This window comes from Tenrec ecaudatus, chromosome 1 (assembly GCF_050624435.1).
Source record: "Tenrec ecaudatus isolate mTenEca1 chromosome 1, mTenEca1.hap1, whole genome shotgun sequence".
NCBI classification, from domain to species: domain Eukaryota; kingdom Metazoa; phylum Chordata; class Mammalia; order Afrosoricida; family Tenrecidae; genus Tenrec; species Tenrec ecaudatus.
The window spans coordinates 140,985,668-140,991,973 of NC_134530.1; the positions used below are offsets into that span (position 1 = coordinate 140,985,668).

The 6,306-nt window shown below is 43.9% G+C and overlaps 1 pseudogene; it reads left to right on the plus strand.

Annotated features, from left to right (window-relative positions):
* The first annotated feature begins 4,681 nt into the window (after positions 1-4,681).
* LOC142436923 (protein N-terminal glutamine amidohydrolase pseudogene) lies at positions 4,682-5,835 on the plus strand (annotated as a pseudogene).
* Positions 5,836-6,306: the final 471 nt, after the last annotated feature.

Sequence of the window (6,306 nt, forward strand, 5' to 3'; positions counted from 1 at the left end):
TTAGTTGGCCTCTCACTCAGATGGCTGCATGTTTGGTGCCAAGGCCTTCAGATCCCAGACTATTTTATCTGACAGCCGGGCACCATCTAAATCCTTCAACATGTTTTGCTATAGCACCCGTATCTTCTGTGTTCCCTTCTTGAGGACAAGTATAGAGCAGGGCCCATGATGTAGGAATTAATTGTTCTTAGGCTGGAGCTAGAATTTAGTGTAAGCCAAAAATTCAGTCCTGGATCTTTGCTTTCTTTTTTAATTTGCTATAACTTGGGAATTAACACATATGTCATAATATCTCATAGTTCAATCACATCACACAGAATTGTACAATTTCTTCCATAATCAGTCTCCAAACATGCTTTTCCTTCCTGGACTCCTTGAGATCATCTCCCTCTTATCTTCCCCTCTCCTATATACGTTCCTCTTTCCCCAAAACTCTTGTAAGATTTGCTTTCCCTATAGGCTCACTGTCCTTGGGTTTCATTTACCAAAAGAGAAGAAACAACACAGCTGCAATGGCAGCATACCTCTGAGATACACCAAATAAAATTTTGTTAACAATAATAATAAAGAGGGAGGAAAAAGACATCACAAGTCAATTTTGCCCACAATGTATTTTAGAGTTAAACAAATCTGGATTTGATTCTCTCTCTGTAGACCCCTTTGACATAAACCTTGGTTTTTCTTATTTCTAACATGTGGTAAAAGGCCTACCTTAATAGGATATAGTGTAGATTAACTAATATAATGTGTATAAGCCCTCTGTTCCATCCCAATCCTTTATAAGCACCCAATAAATGTCACCCAGTGTCACCCTCACTCCTTGGGAGCTCTTCAGCTCTTGACCAACTCAGACAGTCTTCACAACTGAACATCACCCTTGAGTAGAATACTACTCACAGTGACAGGATAAGACAGCATAGAACTGACCCACCAGGTTTCCAATGCTGAAATCATTCTAGGTGAGTTTGAACTGCCTCCCATTCCATTCGCAGCAAAAGCAGTTAACTCCAGTGCCGCAGGAGTCCTTCGCTCTTAATCCCGGGATCTTTATTGTCAGCTGCATGTCTGTCTGTAGGACAAAGTCCCCTCCAGCACTTTCCTTTGTCCCTTATGCACAGAGAATCTTAATGACAATGCCATCGGTATGCCAGGTCTGCCCAGATGTGTGTAGTTCTGCCACGGAATGTGCTCGATATAGGTAAGTTTCGTATTTCAGAAGTGGAAGTGGACATCAACATTGCATAATAACAGATAAGATGAATATCACCAACTAATATACACACAGCAGATCACCCAATAATGAACCAAGTAGCTCAATTCTGAATGCCCGAATGACCCCTGAATGAAGTCATCAGCCTAAATATAGGGGTGAGTTATAACTAAAGTGAGTCACTTAATCGCCTGCTGATGGTAGGTCCTGCCCCAATCGGTTTCCCAGGAGAGGAGGGCACATTTCGGCTTCGCACACAGTGCGTGTTTTCATTCCAACAGATGCTTATGGGGCCTCTCGTCGGAGAAAAGCCCGAGCCAGGCATCACAGGGAAACACAGATGGACCAGACCCAGCTCTGCCCTTAAGGAGGAAGGAAGAAGATAGGTGGGTCGCAGGCAGATGTGACAGAAGTGGCATGGCAACGGCACAGAAATGTGGTACAAGAGGGCAGCACACGGGGTAGATTGCTTCTGTCAGCAATGGAAATGGTTCCAAGAGCTGTTTTGACGGCCCCATAAAAGGTGGATAGGATTTCAACAGGATGAAAAGACTGTTTTGTGATGAAATTATATAATACTCTGAAGAATGGTCTGTATTGAGAACTAGCCTGACACACAGTGGACCAAAACGTAGGGATCATAGGAGAGAGTGCTAAGGGGAGAAGAGAGTGGCCGGCAATGCATGTGCGCTCACCAGTCCCACCCTCGTGCATTGCATGCGAGGAAACGGAGTCCCTGAGGTGAGGTGCCTTCCCCAGGGTCTTCCAAGGAATGGCTGACTCGAGAGGCCCCTCAGCTCAACAGCCTCCCAGACTGATTGACTTTCCAATATCTAGTAGTTCAGGCAGATAAAAGAGGAAACTCAATACCGTGTCATTCTCCGCCCCCCCCCCTCTATGAAAGAAGTGATATACTTTGAACAGCATAGTATTGCCTTCGAGACTTTCGAAATGTGATCTGGAGATGGTCACTCCATAGCACTGCCATGAGTTGAAACTCAGGCTGCTAGCAGGTGCCTTCGAGTCGGCGTTCGTTGCCTTTTTGCAACCGAAGGTTCAACAGAAACACTGTCCAGTCACGTACCGTCCTCACAATTGTTCTTAAGTTCAAGCCCACCGTTACAGCCACAGTGCCAGTCCTTGTCATTGAGGGCCTTCCTCCTTTTCAGTGACCCTCCAAGTATGACGTCCTGCTCCGGGGACCAGTTTCCACTGATAACATGGCCAAAGTACTTGGGATGAACTGTCACCGTCCTTATCTCTAAGGAGCATTCTGGCTGTCCTTCTTCCAAGATGGATTTGTTTGTTCTTTTGGCTGTCTTTGGTACCTTCGATCTTCTTCACCAGCACCATAATTCAATGCATCAATTCTTCTCCAGTCTTCCTTAATCAATTGCCTATTTTCACATGCATATGAGGTGTTTTAAAATACCATGACTTAGGTCAGGTGCACCTTCGTCCCCAAAAGAAACTCCTGGCTTTTCAACACTTCAAAAAGGACTTTGTGCAGCAGATTTACCTAATGCAAAGAGTCATTTGATCTCTTGACTGCTGCTTCCGTGAGTATTGATTGGGGATCCAAGCAAGACATAATCCTTGACAATTTTAATCTTTTCTCCATTTATCATGATGTTACCTATTGGTTCCATTGCGAGGATTTTGCTGTTCTTTAAAATAAAACATTTTATTAGGATCTCTTACAGCTCTTATAACATTCTATACATCAGTTGTATCAAGCATTTTTGTACATACGTTGCCATCATCATTTCCAAAACATTTTCTACTTGAACCCTTGGTATAAGCTCCTCTTTTTATCCCCTTCCCCCCACCCTCCCACCCTCATGAATCCTTGATCAATTATATATTGTTATTCTCATTTCATGTCTTACACTGTATCTTGTCTCCCTTCACCCACATTTCTGTTACGTGTCCCCTTGGGGAGGCTATATATCCAACCTTGTGGTGGGTTCCCCCTTTCTATCCCTTTCCCCTCCCCAATAACTCCTCCCCCCTCATTATATCACTACTCCTACTACTGTTCCTAAGGGGTTATCTGTCCTGAATTCCATGCCAAGAGCTCTTATCTGTACCAATGTGTGTTCTCCAGTCTAGCCGGCTTTGCAAGGTAGAACTGGGTCATGGTAGTGGGGGCGGGGGAAACATTTAGGAACTAGAGGAATGATGTGCATTTCATCATTGTTGTACTGCACCTTGGTTGAATCATCACTTCCTTATAACCCTTCTATGGGGGGATATCCAATTGTCTGCACTCCAGTTCCCCTCAAAAGCATCAATATAGTTGGGTTTTTTTGCATCCTTTGATACATGATACCTGACCCCTCAGCACCTCATGGTCACACAGGCTGGTGTGCTTCTCCCATGTGGGCTTCATTGCTCTTCTTACAATGAATTGCAATCTATGATGAAAGCTGCAGCCCCTGATCTTCATTAGCAAGTGCCTCACATCCTTTTCACTTTCCGCAAGAAATCGTGTTTAGATAGGTTTAGTATTAAGGTAGCAGAAGGACATTGAACTTCTACTCAAGTACTCCCTCAATGCAAGGATACATTTTTTTTATTATTAAACTGGCATTCCCTGATGCTCTCCTTCCTGACAAGATCACTGAAAACAAATGGGTGCATAAGCAAATGTGGTGTAGAAATCTGATGGGGCCCGGCTATCAAAAGATATAGCATCTGGGGTCTTAAATAAGTGGCCATATAGCTCAGAAGCAACAAAGCCCACATGGAAGAAGCACACCAGCCTGGGTGATCACGAGGTTCCGAAGGGATCAGGTATCAGGCATCAAAGAACAAAATATGCTATCATTGTGAATGAGGGGGAGTGCAGAGTGGGGACTCAAAGTTCATCTGTAGGCAACTGGATATCCCCTTACAGAAGGGTCTCATGGAGGAGACGAGACAGTCAGAGTGCGATGTAGCAAAGATGAAACATACAACTTTCCTCTAGTGCCCAAATGCTTCCCCCCACTACCATCACCACTACCACTATCATGATCCCAATTCTACCTTAAAATTCTAGAACTGGAAACAGGGAATCCAGGACGGATTATCCCTTCAGGACCAGTGGTGAGAATGGCGATGTCAGGAGAGTGGAGAGAATTTGGGGTGGAAAGGAGGAACCGATGACAAAGATCTACATATAACTTCCTCCCTGGGGGATGGACAGCAGATAAGTGAGAGAAGGGAGATGTCGGACAGTGTAAAATAGGACGAAATAATAATGTATAAATTATTAAGGATTCATGAGGGAGCGGGGAGCAGAGAGGGAGGGGGAAAATGAGGACCTGATGCCAGGGGCGTAAGTGGACAGCAAATGTTTTGAGAATGATGAGGGCAATGAATATACAAATGCGCTTTTCACAATTGATGTCTGTATGGATTGTGATAAGAGTTGTAGGAGCCAATAAAAAGATTCAAAAACAAAAACAAACAAACAAACAAAAGGAAATGGGGAAGTGGGTCATGCAAACGATTCAGGTATCAACTGGCAATCAAAGATCAGAGGTTCGTAATCTCTATGCTTTTTATGTGCTTAATCTGGTTCGACCTTTATGAGTGATCATTAATGAGTATTTTGCTCTTTATCCAACCCTCTTTTTTTTGTAAATAGTGTCCAGTCACCTTAGCTACTAATATGTACATAATAGCAATCGATATATTTTGGTCTAAAAATCGGTCTTAAACAAATATACTTTATTTTTCTCAACAGCGTTTTAAATTCTATCCCACTGACTAATTCAGTGGCCATATCAATAGCACTACTACATGCCTCATGGGGATAATTTATGATGCCTTTCAACAACATAGTGTCTCTAAAGTGAACCAGAGACATATAGAAACCATAGATATATGAGTAAATTTTGAGTGTGCATTTAATCATATCCATATTTTAAGAAAAAATAGTTCTTTTGTTAAAGAAAGCAGATGATAGGAGCCTACTGTGTTATTCTAGCTGGTTGGCTTGTGGCTGTGGCTCTGGCTGGCATGGGCTATCCACCATGGAAGGGGTTCACTCCACTGCCACCAACTCCTGGTACCAGTGGACCAGCCCCCCATGGGACACCTGGAGCTATAGATCTGCTACCGCAAAGGAAATATTTGGAAGCTCTGTGAATACATCAAAACCCAGGACCTGTCCATTAGAAGAGCAATACGTTGACTTCATAGCTAAGAAGACTATGATATCTCCCTGGAAAACAGGCAAGACCTGGAGACGGCCTGTGACCTGGGATTACCGGGTAGTTTAGCTTCATGGTCCCAATGGGGGACAGAGTCTCATCTATGATCTTGACACTGTCTTGCCATTTCTCTGACCCTTTGAAACTTATGTAGAGGATGTCTTCTGGTCTGATGATGACATTCACGCATAGTTCAGAAGGAAAGTCAGAGTGGTCTGCGCAGATTCCTACTGGGAGCCCTTTACTTCTGACCGTTCTCTCGTGAAGGATCCCATGGGGAACTGGGGGCAGCTGCCCCACCATATCCCTGTATTGAAGCTGGAGATTCCAAAAAGAACCTGTGTGATTGTATTAGCATGAATCCCAAGGTGGGCTGGAGAGCTGCCAACGTTGTCAGAACTTGAACATCGATTCAGCAGTTAAAACGACTGAGCCTGACACCAGGACCTGGACGTGGAAACATTCTAGAACGCACACTATCCCCAGCTGCTTTCAGGAAGGTATCGTGTCACAGCTGGCTTGGAATTTTGCGTTCTTTCTTTTCAGTTCCATTGGGTTAAGATAGGAATGACTGTAAATATAGTCTAACTAAATGAAGAATCTCTTTTTACGCATATGTCAAGCCAAAGCTTAATACATAATATATAAGTGCCATTCCTATTAGTCATTTGTTCAAACACGGGATGTTGTGGTTGCTACTGGCCTAGAGATGTGAACGTGGAGCTGACTCCCTGTGCCGGTTCTGCGGGTTTATCCTCTTACCGGCTACACTGGAAGTCCCTTGAGGGCAGGCTTGTGACCCATCCTTCTGTGAATCCCTGTTGCCCATAAAAGGTGCCCATAAAATGCTGGCTAGTCAGCATGCTGCTACTTGAAGAGGTATGATATTTTGAG